Below are 17,843 nucleotides of genomic sequence, written 5' to 3'. Positions count from 1 at the left end.
CCTTCCTGATTTGTATTTAAGCGTTTAAGATGGAGCACCCACCCAATTTTCCACTTGCAAAGGATGTTGTAAAGAATTACAACACATTTTCTATTTTACTATTTAGTCAATTTGATCGTTATTGACTTTTTAACAAGACCTATAACAAATCATTCAGGCACCCTGCATCTCATCTCCACTGTTACATGCAGCTAGATCGCTATTTGGTCTTGATTTAAACAGCTTTGCAGGCCTGCCTCCAGATATAGCATGTTAAAGGGGTGGACCTGACAATTGAGGGGTGTGTCATGACTGGATTGCCAGGGGACCTGTGATACAAATAAGAGAAATACCAGCACTTTAAGAGCACTGAGTGACACTTCTGTCTCAATGGGATAATTCAGCTTAATTCACCAACGCAAACCAAAATTCCTTTAAGGATGTGATCCTTGCAGTGTGCCATCACATTTCACATATTTTTAGCACAAGAGAAGCTACATATTTTATATATGGGTCTCACCTACAGCTATACATTTTTTTGCTTGAAAAACTACCGTACAGGATACAGTTCTTAGAAATGTTCAGGTCACGACCCCAACGTTGTGATGCCTGAAGCATCTCCGTTTGATTTAACTCATGGTTTCTTGGATATTCTTCAATAAATCTGTAATGTTTTGTTGTGTAAATTCAGGATGGGAACAGGCAGTCAAGCACAAGCTGTCTGTTTGGACAGTGTGGCCAGTGCACAGCCATAGCAAACCTCTCCATGAGAACAACAAAATGACTTTGGCTGGAGAGTCCAATCTCTATCAGATTAAAGTCTTCACTGTAACTGCTGAGCTCAGAAAGGGAAAGATTCATAAAGTCCAGGCAAAGCTGACGTCAACAAGAAAGAGAAAGAGTAGGCTACAATGTGTTTATTTCAAAGTTGCTTTAACTGACTTTTTACGTTTTATTTAAAGGGATTTATCCACAAACTTCTGTACAAGCCCCCAAAAAATTGTTTTTAGGTGACTACTTGAAAATAGACTTCCAAGTAAAGAATGAATGAATGAATGAAATGCCAGGTAGTGTGGTCTTCATGGAAGCTATACTGCTTGTAGAAGCTATACTACAGTCATGGCCAAAAGTTTTGGCAGTGACATAAATTTTCAAGTTTTGCAAAGTTTGCTGCTTCAGTATTTGTAGATTTTTCCACGTTTCTACATTATACTGAAAAACAATGATAAGCATATAATGTTTTAAAGGCTTTTATTGGCAAAAAAATATAATGAGGTCAATATTTACAGTGTTGACCCTTGTTCTTCTCTTCATAATCTCTGCAATGTGCTCTAGCATGCTGGATATTAGTTCTAGGCCAAATCCTGACTGATGGCGATCCATTCTTGCCTTATTAGTTCTCAGAGTTGATCACAATTCGTGGGCTTCTGCTTGTCCACTCGCCTTTTGAGGACTGACCACAGGTTCTTTATGGGATTGAGATCCGGGGAGTTGCCTGGCCACAGATCTAAAATTTCAATGTAATGATCTTCGAGCCACTTCTTTATCGCTCTTGCTTTGTGACATGGTGCTCCATCACGCTGGAAAATTCACGGATCATCACCAGATTGCTCATGGATTGTTGGAAGAAGTCGCTCTTGCAGGACGTTTTGATACCATTCTTTATTCATGGCAGTGTTTTTGGGCAGAATTATGAGAGAGCCCACTCCCTTGGTTGAAAAGCAACCCCACACATGGATGGTCTCAGGATGCTTCACTGTTGGCACAACACAGGACTCATCGTAGCTTTCACCTTTTCTTCTCTGAACAATCAATTTTCCAGATGTCTACAGTCGGAAGGGAGCTTCATCAGAGAAAATAACTTTGCACCAATCTTCTGCTGTCCAATCCTTGTACTTCCTGCAGAATTTCAGTCTGTCCTTGACATTTTTCTTGGAGAGAAGTGGCTTCTTCTTGTACTTCCTGCAGAATTTCAGTCGGTCCTTGACTGCGTCTGCTTCTTCTTGACACCACGCCGTTGTCCAAAAGTCTTCACCTCACAGTGCGTGCAGATGCTTTCACACCAACCTGCTGCCATTCCTGAGCAAGCTCTGCACTGCTAGTGATACGATCCCGTAGCTGACTCTTCAGGAGGAGACTAGTGATGTTCGATTCTTGAATGAATCGTTCTTTTGAGCCGGTTCTCAGGAAGTAACCGGTTGAGCCGGTTCACAAATCGAACTGAGGCCCTGTCCCAAATGGCACCCTAAACCCTCGTGATCTTCTTCTGAGTCTGCACTTTCATGATGTAATGCCGCTTTGACTGTCAGGTAGAAGTGGGCTCAGCAGGAGTGCGGATCGAACTATTGATCGAGGGCGCATAACGGCCGCAAAGGGGGCACTCGCGAGCACCCTTCTGAATGCTAAAATGACAAATGGGACACCCTACGGTCTCGTGGACTTAATGGACACACGCGCACGGTGGCCATTGTAAGTCCGTAAGACCGCAAGTGCACATGAAGTGTTCTATTTGGGACAGGGCCTGAATCGAACTTTAGTTCCGGGTTGATGACGCAGGACGCACAGCCAAAGTAGCACGTCCGAAAAAGAACCGAATGAGCCGGTTTAACCAACTGTCGAAGTTTGCCGAGGATTACCGAGGACTCAAAAAGAACCAAATGAGCCGGTTTAACCAACTGTCGAAGTTTGCTGAGGATTCTGACGAGTGAGTTGCACTGCTTGTGTATCACCGAGGTCTTGAACGAGCCTGATACCTAAAGTTTCTTTATAACAAACAAAACATAGGCTACTGGAGATATGCTTATGAATCGTTTTATTAAAAAGCCCTGGATTTTTATTAAAACATGGAAAAACCTGAATGTTAGCACAGTTTATTTTGCATGCAGATCATGTTTTAAGTTGTTTAAAGGGGTCATATGATGTTGCTAAAAAGAACATTATTTTGTGTATTTGGTGTAATGAAAGTGTTTATGCGGTTTAAGGTTAAAAAAAATCACACCAAAGAGAAAGGAAAATTTGAAATCGCATCATATGACTCCTTTAAGCAAAATCAAGGAGTTTATAAGACAGGTTTATTCTTTCTTTATATTTTAGACATGTAGAACAATATTCTTTGTAGCAATTTCCTTGCATGTGAGGCCATTTTGATGCAAAGGAATGATGGCTGCACGTGTTTCTTTGGAGGAAACCATTGCTAACAAGAACACAATGAATGGAAGTGCTTCTTCCCTCCTTTTATAGCCATCAGTCTGCTCTTACAATCTAATTAGTATGATGGTGATTTCATCTGACTAGTAGCCTGCTCATTCAGACTTTCACATATGCTGCTGATATGATCAGTCAATTAATGTTAGCTGGCCATTTTGTGTCATGATCAAAAAACAGTGACATTTTTGTGTGTGTGTGTGTGTGTGAAAAGTTCATTTTTGGCCAATGAAGCTTTTAGCAATTATTTAAAATGCATCTGATCACTCTACACAATAATCTAGAAACAATGTGAATGAACGCCACAACAGCTTAAGCAGCAAACTTTGCAAAACACAAAATTTATGTCACTGCCAAAACTTTTGGCCATGACTGTATACTATATTAATACAGTATAAGCTATACTATATTAAATGCTTGTCATGTTATTATTTAAAATATATTCAGAAAATGACATTGAAACATTAAATAAATTTTGATGTATGTATTTTTTATTAAATATGAACATATTTCCCAAGTACATAAAACATGAATATGTATATTTTTGGCAGTTTCACAGAAAAAGGATCACAGTCTTGTTTGAAACAACCAGTGTTTACTAGAAAAAAAAATCATGTTTCTGTGATTTAAGACTTATTGTTTGTTTGAATTTGGTGTATAAAATTGTGTTTATTACAATTAACAATGCTATTTCAGCTTTTTCACAAACAGTTTTTCAGCATGTTATTTCTGTTTCTCCGCTGATCATTTTCTGACTCAGGAGGTAGGAAAACGATTCAAAATTAGAGCATCATTTTTCATGGAATTGCTTTTTAAAATGGCAAACTTCGTGACTCTTTGACTGTGCGACCTGACAAAATGAATGAAAATCAAATGTCAATGTTCAAACAAATTGGTCACTCACAACAAGGTTGATTTTTATGACAGCGAGCAGCTTCTATAATTGATCTCTGGTGATTTGTACTCTGGTCATCCATTTATGTCCTTTCAATTGGATGGATTTTTTGCACACCATTTGATCACAGCTGTGGATGTCCGGTGACACATGAATCCGATTTAGCAATTTTCTTGTAAAATTGCAGGTAGTGGTGGTAAAGCGCTTCAAATAGAAATGCACAGTTGGCCTATTAGTTGTTTGCTGACATAGTGTCAGTACAAGAGTGGGAAATGTTTTTCAGTAGACTACTCGCCTTCAACGGTTGACATATTATTTCATAATTAATAAGCTCTGTTTCCCAAACCTAGTGAGCTGCCACTGTAACAGCGTTTCAAGGAATCTTAGAACTAAAACCTGTTCCAAAATGGCAGATTATTAAAGAAATATTTCACCTAAAAATAAAAATTGGCTGAAAATGTCCTCACCCTCAGGCCGTCCAAGATTTTGATGAGTTTATTTCTTCATCAGAACAGATTTGGAGAAATTTAGCATTACATCACTTGCTCACCAACGTATCCTCTGCAGTGAATGGGTGCCGTCAGAATGAGAGTCCAAACTGCTCATAAAAACATCACAGTAACCCATAAATATTCCACAGACTCCAGTCCATCAGTAATGTCTTGTAAGTTCCTTCAGTGAAAAAGTCACTGTTGTCCTTTTACATCAAAATACAATGAAATATTTGTGTAGAACTGTTTAGGATTGTTTTTGCTTGTGCAAAAAAAAGAAAAACAACACGTCACTTGTGGATTATTGTGATGTTTTTATCAGCTGTTTGGACTCTCATTCTGACAGCACCCATTCACTGCAGAGGATCCACTGGTGAGCAAGTGATCTAATGCTAAATTTCTCCAAGTTTTTTCTGATAAACAAACTCATTTACAAAAATTTTAATTTTTAGGTGAAGTATTGTTTCATAAATATACCATCATGCATTGCAGATCACAGCACATTCTACAGTACAAGCTTAATAAATAAAGTCATGAGTCATGAGTATTTGTTGTCAATCTTGTTCATCTCTGTGCCAGAGCCAGACCCCTTCTTTCTTTGGCTCCACATCAAATAACCTTCCTTTGAAGCTTATTGACTGATCATTCTCACCAAGGAGCACATTTCCTGTAAAGCTGCTTCTTTCAGGGCTACGTTTATGTCATTCTTTGCAAGCAGTAGCCCCCCCCCCCCAAAAAAAAATACAGCTGTGGGTTTTTTTCTACATGGGAAAGGAAGTGAATTGGTGATAGTTTTGCTAGAGATAAGAAATGAGTTGTCATTCTTCTTTTTTTTGGTCTGTGAAAGAAGGCTCCCCTGAGTCAAGATGTGCTTTTCTTCATAACATCCAAAATAAATGTATTTACTTCATGTGCATACAACTGAGCAAAATATAGGATTGCTTTTCCAGAGAGTTTTTCGATAAGAAGCAATACAACAAGCAAGCTGCTTATTTTAAAATGCCATTTGCGAAGGTAGCACAACCAATAGCCACAATCACTGGCCGTGTCCAAAACAATGCCCACAGATTAGCCTTTAATAGTCACTAGGCTTTGTTGGCTCTTGAAAGCCCCAGTGTGCTATGGGATTTCATGTGGCTGACGGGAGTTTTCCCAGTGTCGGCAGAAGGGGGACACTTTTTTGTAAGCTGAACAACAGTAAACAGATTATATGGCAGACAAACAACAGAAAGTGTTCCTAACTGATCACCTCATTACAGAGGAATAACAAGGCCAGCTAAGATTAGCAGCGGGGGAATGAGAACTTGATTGTGGTGGTATTACAGAGGTCCCTTAAACCGTACTGCTTATTAGCCGCAGGTTGAAACTCTCCTGTGTGGGTTTTAAATGGAGTCGGGCTCCTCCTGTAGGCAGGCTGTAGACGTTCCCTCAGTGGGATCACATTAACTCTCGCTGTGAGCAGCATGGCTGCCCTACAGAGCTCTGGAAGTAGGGCTTCTAATTTAGCTTATTATAATTCAAAGACGTATTTCACCGGTTGCTTGGTTACCGAGAGAGCTCACTGCATGACCAAGACCTCGCTTTATTTAAATCAACATTTGCGCACTTTGGGCCATTTATTTCAGGCACCACAAAAGAAAGGATATTGACTTTTTTGTGCAATAAGTGTTTAATGTTATTGATGTCGCTGAAGGGGTCATTTAGGGTCATTAGCCTGTGTCTGCATCAGTAACTATTTCAAAATGATTGAAGCTGCGTTTCATACGGAAAACCTGCATGTGAAAAACACATTTGTTGCACTGCTTTGGCCCAGATGCATTAATTTATATCGTCCTATGCAGATGGTAGTGCCTCTTGAAATCGATACCTTTATACTATGTGGTGGCTAATCTTTAAACAGAATCACAATGAATTGAATCCCACGAAATCACGTCCAGGTGATTTTTCATCCGAAAAACCAAAAGACAAAAACGAAAGAAATTTAACTTTTCATCATGAAAAGGTAGCATGTTTTTAGGACCATTGCTAGCTATCTTTTTATTAATTTATTAATTAATTAATTTTATTTATTCATTTGCTTATTTATTTATTTATTTATGTACTTATTTAATGTTTATTTGTTTGCATTATTTGCATTATTAGCAAACACATTCTCACTACCGTAATACATTAAATAAAACCATAATAAACTAATTTTTTTGCTATAATATAATCTTATTCTCAGAACTGTATTGTGTACAGATTTTTTTATCTTTTTTTTTTAAATAGATTTTTGGTAATTCCAATGTTCTCATTAGCTTCTCAGTAATACAGTATTGTATTGATTTTTTCTTTTAAATCAGCAAAAATTATAGATAGTACAACAAATACTAACATGATATTCTTCTAATTAAAATAATATTGTATTTTCTATATTACAGTATTGACAATGTAGATTTTTATTTTGGCAATTTGATCAAAAATTGGGGGTTTAACAGTTTTATTTTATTTTTTATTTTATTCTATAAATAGTCAACTCTCTTTAAGAAAAAAATATATATGTTTTTAATACATTTTGAAATTATCTTTTGATTTTGTAGTGAAATACTGGCACATTCTTGGTAAGTTTTTACCCCCCAAAAATTATAAGCCTCACTCATTATCTGACTATTTCTCTGTTTTTCCCCACAGTATTATCTAATCCACTGCTTAATCCATCCAAGACAGTGAGCAACATATGTTTTCACCCACACTTACTCCTCTCCTTGACCACTCACCAAGACAAACAACCTTTGATTTGGAAACATGACAGAAACCAGGGTCGAACAGATTTCCTGGGGAATCTGTCACAGTAGAGGTCTGTATTAATCACTCGCTCACTCGAGCCCCGTCACACCTGGTGTGTAGGTTACTAATGCATCTCTGCCGCTCTTCTGGACAGCAGCCACTTCCAGTTGTCTGAATGTCTGGTGCAGTTCAAAGGCTTGCCACAAGAGATACTTCTAACCGTCTTAGCAAACTGCACGATCGTCTATGGAAGTGCCAAGAAAATAAGGGATGGTATAAACTACGACAGTCTTCCTGTTTCCATTTTTTATTCAACCAGCAACATATTTCCAGCTCTTGCCATGCAAACGCAATCAAAACTTCATCCAGAATACAGACCGCATCTGTGTCGTGCTAAAATGCATTCTGGTCCTCTGCACCCAGGGATTAGTCAAAGAATATTAAGTATGGATGCAATTCCCATTACAAACCTCATGAAATATGCATAACCGATATGAATTATAAAGAGAAAGTCTTCTGAATGTATCACAGAGCAGGACTGGAGGTCATTATGTGGTCTGTTAACATTTCATATCGCCGCTTAAAGTTGTATTTGAACTTTGAGTGGCTTGTCCCCCCCCCCCGCCACAGCCCTGTCAGTGTGTTTGGCAGGCATCGCTTAGCCTGCACAGCTGTCTGCAGTCAAGCCTCTGTTAGCGTTTGGCATATGGACATCAGTAATGGCTGAAGAAAAATGGAATGTGGTATTTACCGTGAAACGCGTAGCTGTGCAAAACTGGGGATCATCAGAGGGGAGCCAGAGGTTCGACAGGTCGCTGTTAATATAAGATTTCAAACTGTGATTTCAGTGCAGTAAGAAGTACAACAGATCAGTGTCAGGACTTTTGTAAAACTTTTTCTTTCCCCCAAAAAGGAGTTCCTATTGCATCTCTGACAACTCCTAAGATGACTGATTAAAAAATGCTATCTATTTTCTCTCCAATGAAACCCAGTAAATGAGAAATGGTCTTTAGCCTCCCTTTGTGTAACGTTATGGGGTTTTGTAGTGGCCATAGGGTTCCCTGCGTGGCTTTTGGTTTTGTTTTGAGGTTTTTGTTTTGTTGTTTTTCCATTTCCTGTTCTCCTGTGTATCGCTTCCTGTGCTAATTGTAAGAAGGTGCATCTCATTACACTTATCTTGTGTAGAAGTAGTGTATTTTGTATTTGACCTGTATAACCCCATGCTTTTGTGTGTCGGATGCTGTCCATTTTTATTTTTATTTTTTTAATTTATTTGTTTTTGTCAGATTGAATGAAAGTTGCTTTTGGGACATTAACTTCCCTCCATTTGTCACATTTAGCTATGCAGTGTTATCTGATTTATTTGGTGACACTTTGCAATAATGTTTCAGTCATTACAAATATTAAAATGGTTAACAAATCGGTAGTGCATGGAAACAACATTTCAAATATAAAAATATTTAATCAAAGTTTCATGGCGTTAAGGACATTAGCGTATATTACACATTATCATGTTAGAGCAGTAATTTTAATAAAAGTATTCACTATTTTTATCCATTTAAAAGAATTGTAAAATGTTTTCTTTGCACTAGGGTGGCTACAAGATGATGACCGAAATCACAATTGTCAATTATTCCCTTGAAATTGTAATTGCGATTTATTAATTACAATAATCACAATTTACATTGAATGATGTTTGGAATAGCATTATACCATTGTTTGAAGCAACTCCATGCCATATTTTTATATGAAAATAGACAAGCTGAAAACACTTCCTCAAAAACACTTTATTTATGATTACGGAATTGTGGTATTTGTAATTGTAATCACGATTAAAAAATGTATTAATTGTGCAGCCCTACTTTGCACTGAAATCATTGTTTTAATTAAATGTTGCATTAACATATTAAACACTCTCATCATCATCTTCATTATATATTTTAATTTACATCTCATTCACAAACCATGATCTGCTACCGGCTGTAGTCAAAGGCAGGTGGTATTTATAATTTATTTTAGAGAGCATTTAATTGGATGTGAATTAGTATATGCACCTGTGAACAAGATGACTCATCCTGTTAATTTTCCTGTTAATGATAAATGCATGCGTGTGTATATATATGCTAAAAATTCATTTTGTGAACTTTGAGTACGCCAGCACACAGAAATCCTCAAAGTTAATATAAAAGGACTGAACGCCACAAAACTCCACTTATGATTTAATGGGGGCTTTTAATGTTTCTGTCTAGATTCAGAATAGGTGTGTTCAGCACTGCTAATGCCAATTACTCCACATTGTGAAGCAATTTTAATTAAGGTAAACATAAAAAAGTAGAACTGAAACTGCGGAGACACACAAAAATAGTTCCCACATACTGATTTTATGAATTAAATACAATTGAGGGTCAGTGATGTGTGATAGACATCAGACAGGTTTGATCCCTGATACCACCCTCGCCGTGACAAGCAACATGCTGTGAATTCCAAAAGGCGATTTTTATTTATTTATTTTTTCAGCAGCAAGAGAGACAGCAAGTCAAAGGAAGCAAGATGGAGAGATACAAATACAAAAAGAGGGAAATGGAGAGAGGGGCGTTTGCGTGTCTGTGTCCTGCAGAGACGCTCACAGAATTTGCGCTCTTCTCTTTCCTATCTAGGTCCTCTGGATTTGGTGAAGGTGACGTGTCAGTCACCCGTGGTGATGTGATGTGACGTGTCATCGCCGCAGGTGTGGGTGCACTTGTCACAGCCTCAGCTGGCTCGCTCCATTAGTGTCCGCCAGATCTCGAACGCCACCGCCACACACCACCTTTTCAGACCAGTCGTGCCTCGTTTGCCCAGCTTAAGCTTGAGGCGGAGCACTGCCTGTATGCACCTCATATATGATGGACACCAAAGCTGTCTACTGTTGTAGTCACCATTTACAGAACAGCGCACAAGGGCAGAGTGGCGTCTGAGGAGTCGGGCTGAAGAAAGACAATAAGGATAAGCCTGACCTCGAGCTTTTTCCACATTTATCCTTTTCCCCCTGTGTGGCCTTTACAATAATCCAAAATTCATTTTTCTCAGGGCACATATTTGCCAACGCGAGTGTATGCACTGAAAAACTAATATTTTTGTTGCTTGTTCAGTTTGATTTAAAATGAGCCAGTGCAACACAATTCTTGGACTGTTTATACAACCTCATTTCAGTGTTTTCAATACTCTTACATTTGTAAAATGTCACTTTTGTTGAACTTAGTTGAAACTGGTAATTCCCAGCATGCTTTTCATGGGAGTTTTGGGGGAGGGTAAATGTGTAAGTGAGCAAATTAAGTGTTGTTGTTTTTTAGGAAAATGAGAAAGGAGGAAGCATTGTATGTGTTTAATGTCCAGTTATGGTAGAATGTAAAATAGTTTTTGTGTTATGTTGTATTACCTTTATGGTGAAGCGTGGAATTTTGCTTTCCTAGTAGCTATTTAGCTGGTAATAATAAAATTTTAAGAAAAAATTAAGAAACAAATTATGATATATGACGTACACTACTAGTCAAATGCTTTGTATTACGTATTTTTAACCCCTAAAAGGAGTCTTAGTATAAGATTTCTGAAGGATCATGTTACACTGAAGACTGGAGTAATGCTACTGAATATTCAGCTTTGCCATCACAGGAATAAATTTAATTTTAAAATATATTTAAATAGAAAATAGTTCATTTAAATTGGAATAATATTTCATAACATTACAGTTTTCTGTATTTTTGATCAAATAAATATAGCCTTGATGATCATTCACCTAACACAGTCACTTAAGAAATATTGAACTACACTGAGGTGGAAATTGTTTGTGTAACCTAATTGGTTAGTGTGGAATTGATGTATATAAATAGTATTATTGATGATAGAATCAAGGCTTTTTGAAGCTTTGAATCAATTGAACCAATTGCTTTGCAAAATGATTCACGCTGAGGACATCTGCAGGTTAAAGCTGTGTAAATGCAATGAAAACACAGCAAAATATTCAATGACATGTTGATGTGCAATAATAAAGTTTTTCCATTAATTTGTAATCTATAATATCAGTAATGAATACAGGGATGGGACTGGGAAAGCACCACAAGCCACAGGACTCGAACTCGGGTTGCTGCCCCCCCCACACCCTTCCCAAAGTATAAGATTAGTAAAAGTTTTCTGAAGCAGTGTTTTAAATGTGCCCATCACTAATAATTAAATAGGCCTAATGCAAATTCCAATTTTTTTAAACACATTTTGGAAGGCTGTAGCGTGGTTTCTTCTGAAGGTATTTACATGCCAACAAGATGGTGCTCTTGTGTTCTTACTGTGTGTTACGCCTGAATTGAAACAGTTTTAGCACCTTATTTCTATGTAAAAAGACTTAGAACAGATGCTGTTAGGGAGTTGTATGTTAAGTGGGAGAAACTCAGTGGCCTGAATGTGATTTGGCCTTGGCCGCTACCCTATAGTGCAGAGAAGCCATTATGTAAACTTCATCTGACAGCATTCTAGAAGAAGCGGAAAAAAAGTGCCTTTTTTTAGGGATCGCTTTGTGGCTCCGCGTTGAAGCTTGTTACGTACGTGCTGCCAAAAATTCCTCCTCCAGAGGGCCGGAGGCGGCATCTCTGAGGCAATTCTCAGAGTTCATTGCAGACGGCAGTTGAGATCAAGACCATTTATTGGTCCCTTCGGTTTGCCTAGATCTTCTGTAATGCATTTTTTAAAATATCTCATATGGTGGTAATTTACTCAACTCCCAGGCCCCGGCGTCCCCTGCCAGTTAAGTGTTGATGTTGCACTCGACTGCGTTAAAACAAAACCACCGCTGGATATTAACAGATGAAGAACAATTTGCTAAATGATTAAATCATTAAAAAAGCGATTGAATAAACATACACACAAGCTCTGTTCAGAAATCTAGTAAGCTGCCTCTTTGCCTACATAGGCAGCTCCCTAATAAGGCAGCAACCAAAAGTCACGGAAACTCAGCCGAGCAAATTCCCACATTAGCAGCACTATAAAAATGCTGATACTTGACTCTCGATTAATTTCAGTATTTTTTTTTTAAAGTTGAAAGTAAACCAAAGATTATTGGAGTATGTTACAAAAACATAGCCTAACATTTTAGTTTTCCTTAAACATTTCACATTTAATAAATGTGTTACTGTTTCTTTGTAATTGTTTGTGAAATTACTATACAATAGTAGCATTTCTATAACCATTTTTAATATATGGAATTTTATTTATAATCAACATGTTTCACGGAGCTTGCTGCATTGTATTCTGACATTTCACTGCCAAGGATATTAAGATAATTAAGATGCCTACCTTTGGGAACAGCTTCTGTGCCTGTGATGCCTTGAGATGCTGCCTCTGTAGGGAGCTCAGCAGGTTTTGGAACAGAGCAGTGATCTTCCAAGTGTAGCTGGCTCAGTGTTAAGATTTGTTTGGAAAGCTTCAAGGAAACAGTAATGACAAATGTGGCTTGTGGTAAATTCAGCTATGTGTGGTATGTTCTCTGTCTGTTCTTCTGATGCGGTCAGTTTGGAGGAAAAGTGATTCATATTTTATATTACTGTCACTGAGTTTTAAAGGGTGAACTAAATATCTGAAGAGTTTTGTGTCGATTTTGAAAGGACCAAATATTCCCACAAAGGTTGTAAAACCCGGCTTCCCGGGTATATATATATATATATATATATTCTATAAAATAGTCACATAGATCACCATCTGTGTCTTGTAGCAAAACCAGTTGAAGAACTTTAGTAATTATGATACACTTTCTAAAAAGTTCTCTTAAGTGTTGAGTTTGAGTTGGTCAACTATAATTAATTAGCTTTATATAAAAACAAAAGAAGTCTATGCTGTGCCCTCAATTAGATTACGTCTTAGATAAACATGCGCTCATTTGCTTCGGCTTCCTCCTGTGGAAAATGAATGAAAAGATGTTTTTAATGTAAAATGGCTTTATGAGGCAGCCAGACTCATTTTACCAGGTGTTGTGATGTTATAAAAGGTCTCTGCCAAGACACACTTAAGATACATGCAGTTGTTGGAGCGCTAATGGGGTAGAAATCCATTTTGCTGATAAGGAGGTATTGTAATTACCTGATAACTGATTTAAAAAGTAACAAATTAGGAAAGGAGCGGGGCAATTACTCAGCGTATCTGTCTAACTGAGAGCCACGGTTAAATTTTGCCTGCAGTGCTGCGTCAAGCAAATGACAAGCAAGACACTGTGAAATAAACTCTGTGATTTTCCAGGTTTCATCTGCATTTTAAATCAGTCTTTTATTAGCTATATTATGTATGCATGAGCATAACAGGGGAGCAGAACCTTAGCGTGTGTTGTCATACCTATTTAGTTTGGTAAGTGAGTCACAAGGCTTTGTTTATTGGAAATTTCTGTTCAAGAAACAAACACTTGTCTAAATCTACTTTTAATTACTTCAAGAAAGATGTCTGGAAAACATCTCTTACTGTTTTGAGAGATGAACTTTGGAGAAAATTAATACTCTACTGATTAATATTGAAGATAATTATTTTCTTTTATGTAATTAATTTGTAGATAATACAGAGATTAATATGGTTTATAAAATCATTTTAATAAAAAAAAAGCCAAATTGTAGAAATATCAGTACAAACCAAATACTAAATTCTGAAGTTTATTTTACATTTTAATGCTAATATTTTATATGGATGTATTTTAAGTTTGATATTTATATATTTTAATATGATATAATTTACAATGAATGTTGCATTGAATTGAAATGGAAGCATTGTGGTCATCTGTTATATCTGTGCAGTAATTATGCAAACAATCCTAACAAGAATGTGTTTGTAGCATTTGTCTGGTGTTAAACTACAGGCACTCATCTTTTGCACTTGAAATAAAATCTTATTCATTTTGAAGGTGACAAAGTGGTAGGCGATGAGAGGAACAGGACGTTTTTAAATGGGCAGTATTTGGCATTGATTAGAACTGGCACTTGTAATTTCCCAGCCTGCAAATGTAATTGAAAGACATGCTCCACTTGCGCTGCCAGAACTACAAAAACAAGTTAGTCATACTATTTGAGGTCTGAAAAAGAATTGGTTTACCAAGAAGTCTTCAGGCAAATGAATAGGGCAGAAAGACTGGCATCATGATATGATAATATATGCACATCAGCAAGTAACATGTGAAAAGATTTGCATGTGGTCGACTTGTTTGGTATGAGTCCCCTATACAGATTAATGTGATTATAAATACATGCTGATATTTACATTTCATGTTTCTTGTGAACAACATGTGGAATAGTTTTATATATTCACATCACATACAAAAACTAAGCCATATTTTATGTAGATTTATTTGTTACTACTAACAGATTATTAGTCACCTTTATGGACTATTAGTAATCAGATCCTGAGAACAACAGATATCGCAGATTTGGAGGTGCAGCTTTAATTTACCTTTGCTGAAAGGTCGTTAAAAAACATCTTGTTTCTTATAAGTTCATTTTGAAATTGGTGAGTGGGTGACTTCTCTACTTTGTAATTATTCTGTCCTTTTTCATCATTTTTAACTAGAGAGGTCTCGTATTTGGTAATATCACGAAAATAAACATGCACAACATTGTTATTGTCGGCGCTCAAAAATACCGTGAATAATTATTTCTTACAAATTATTCCGATATTTTGCTTTTTAAAAATACTTTTCCCATCAACTGGTTAAAATGCAAAGAGGCATGAGAACCGTATTGCTCTTTTTCTCATCTGGTTTTGGTCTCTTTGGGGGAAATCGGCCTTGGTGCAGATTTTGAGAGAGATTTTTCTGTTCACCTCAGACGTGTCTTAATTTACCTTTGCTGAAAGGTCGTTAAAAAACATCTTGTTTCTTATAAGTTCATTTTGAAATTGGTGAGTGGGTGACTTCTCTACTTTGTAATTATTCTGTCCTTTTTCATCATTTTTAACTAGAGAGGTCTCGTATTTGGTAATATCACGAAAATAAACATGCACAACATTGTTATTGTCGGCACTCAAAAATACCGTGAATAATTATTTCTTACAAATTATTCCGATATTTTGCTTTTTAAAAATACTTTTCCCATCAACTGGTTAAAATGCAAAGGGGCATGAGAACCGTATTGCTCTTTTTCTCATCTGGTTTTGGTCTCTTTGGGGGAAATCGGCCTTGGTGCAGATTTTGAGAGAGATTTTTCTGTTCACCTCAGACGTGTTTGATGTAGCATCATGCATCTTGGATTATTTTAAAACAACAGTACTTGTTGCCATCGTTTGAACAGTTTGTACTGCAATTCCCTTGTCTTCTTTTTGTCTGACCCCAGCCCTACAAAACACTTCTCTGATGGTTTATTCAAACATATGGAGGCTTCTTCTGCCAAGTGGAGATCTGTTTGGGCTTTTTCAGTCAGCGTGGCATCAGCGAAAGGTACTTTTATGTTTATTGTCTATCCAGACCTTGGCACAGATACAACACAACAGGCCTGCCAATACCACGAGGCAGCTAGGCAGACATCTCACAGTAAAAAATGTTTATTTTTACTTTTTTAAATTGTATTTTTACTGTATTTTATAAAAAATAAAACATTTTCATATGTCCAGTGTTAAGCTTCAGGAATACCTGGGATGATGCAGTATCATTGTGTAACAAGATGCATCAACCGTCTTGTTTTCAGAGATCATTTTTAGTGAATTTTACTCCGCAAACTTTTCATTACAGGTTGAGTGTGTCAACCACAGTACCTCTACGTTTTGAAAGCGACCCTCAAGTGACAATGACTTTCTCTATTCAGGAGAGATTGTGGGACGAATTCACTAAACAATTGTGCCACATTTACGTACATGCAGCATTTCAGTGCTTTACACACAAAACAATGTTCTTTTGATCACAACAGCAGTTCTTCATGGAGAAGAGTGTTATAATGTGCATATATTAAGTTGCTGATTGTGTTGTTACCTGATTTGCATAATTCTTTTGGTCAATCAAGGTGCTAAAACCAAATAAACTATATAAACAATTAATCAGTGAATGGGCAAAATTCAGACCTCCTACCCTGCATGTTCTAATTTAAAGTTGATACAAAATCAGAACTGACTCTATTTGCTTACTTACATATTGGTCTTATTGTGAACCTTTCATCAGTGCACATTATTCCAAATAAAATAAAATGCTTGTCTCTGTAATTGATCAGTGTTTTCATATTATTAAAGTGCAATTGGTTGCAAACTGCATGTCATGTTGGATTTAGGTGCATCCGTGTGTAAAAGCATACTGAGATCAAGTAATATAATTATAATAGATGCATAAATTCAAAGCAGGCCCTGCTCATTAATGTGATAATTTGAATGTTTTGAGGTCAGCAAACAAGTGTAGCTTTTATTTCCATAATAATATTACTTTCTCTATAACCAGTAGGCCTAGTACTTCAATATAGTAAATATCAATATGGCTGCCACTATTATACTGCAATTAAAAATTATATTTAAAGGTTTTTCTTTCTAAACCACGTAGCAGCAGAAATGAACTTAAGTGGAATTTAAATCACCATATTTAGCATGCCAATTAATTAAACAGAGAATGGATTTGTCTCTCTCTACCAGACTGCTTGCTTGGAGCTCTCTCATGCATTTTGAATACAGACTGTGGTTTTGCATTCAAACTGTCCCCCTGTTACTTTATTCTGTTTGTGAGGGCTGCAGCTTTGCAGTAAAACCAATGCAGTAAATGGTAATTGAACAGAACACCTGTTTTTATGTATTTATCTCTTTATTTAGGATATTTTCAATATTTATATGTGGCCGAGTTTTAAATATCAAATGAATTTACACAAATCCTGACATAATTTTCCTCGCCTTTATATTGTTTCAAATCTTTATGACTTTATTTTGTGGCGCACAAAAATAAATAAAATAAAATAAAACAAAATAAATGTTTTTTTTATATATACCTGTATATAAAGTTAAACAGGGCTGGGTGTTTGTCACGAATCCGGTCAACGAACTTTCCATTTCATTGACTCTCGCACTACACACTGTTGCACATCACCCCGGACTACATTTCCCATCATGCATTACTGATTGCACTCAGCACGAATTGCACACACCTGTTTACACTGATTGCACCCAGCTGTTTCATATCACTCCCTCACTATATAACACTCACTCTTATCCCTTCCCTCTGCCGAGTATTGTTTCAGCATTTATCACTCTCCTAGAGATAGCTACCTTGCGGAGCCCTTGTCCTTGTCCTTGTCCTTGTCCTTGTCCTTGTCCTTGTCCTTGTCCTTGTCCTTGTCCTTGTCCTTGTCCTTGTCCTTGTCCTTGTCCTTGTCCTTGTCCTTGTCCTTGTCCTTGTCCTTGTCCTTGTCCTTGTCCTTGTCCTTGTCCTTGTCCTTGTCCTTGTCCTTGTCCTTGTCCTTGTCCTTGTCCTTGTCCTTGTCCTTGTCCTTGTCCTTGTCCTTGTCCTTGTCCTTGTCCTTGTCCTTGTCCTTGTCCTTGTCCTTGTC

Source organism: Sinocyclocheilus grahami, unplaced genomic scaffold, assembly GCF_001515645.1.
Source record: "Sinocyclocheilus grahami isolate Dianchi unplaced genomic scaffold, SAMN03320097.WGS_v1.1 scaffold259.1, whole genome shotgun sequence".
NCBI lineage: Eukaryota > Metazoa > Chordata > Actinopteri > Cypriniformes > Cyprinidae > Sinocyclocheilus > Sinocyclocheilus grahami.
This window is presented reverse-complemented; position numbering follows the sequence as displayed.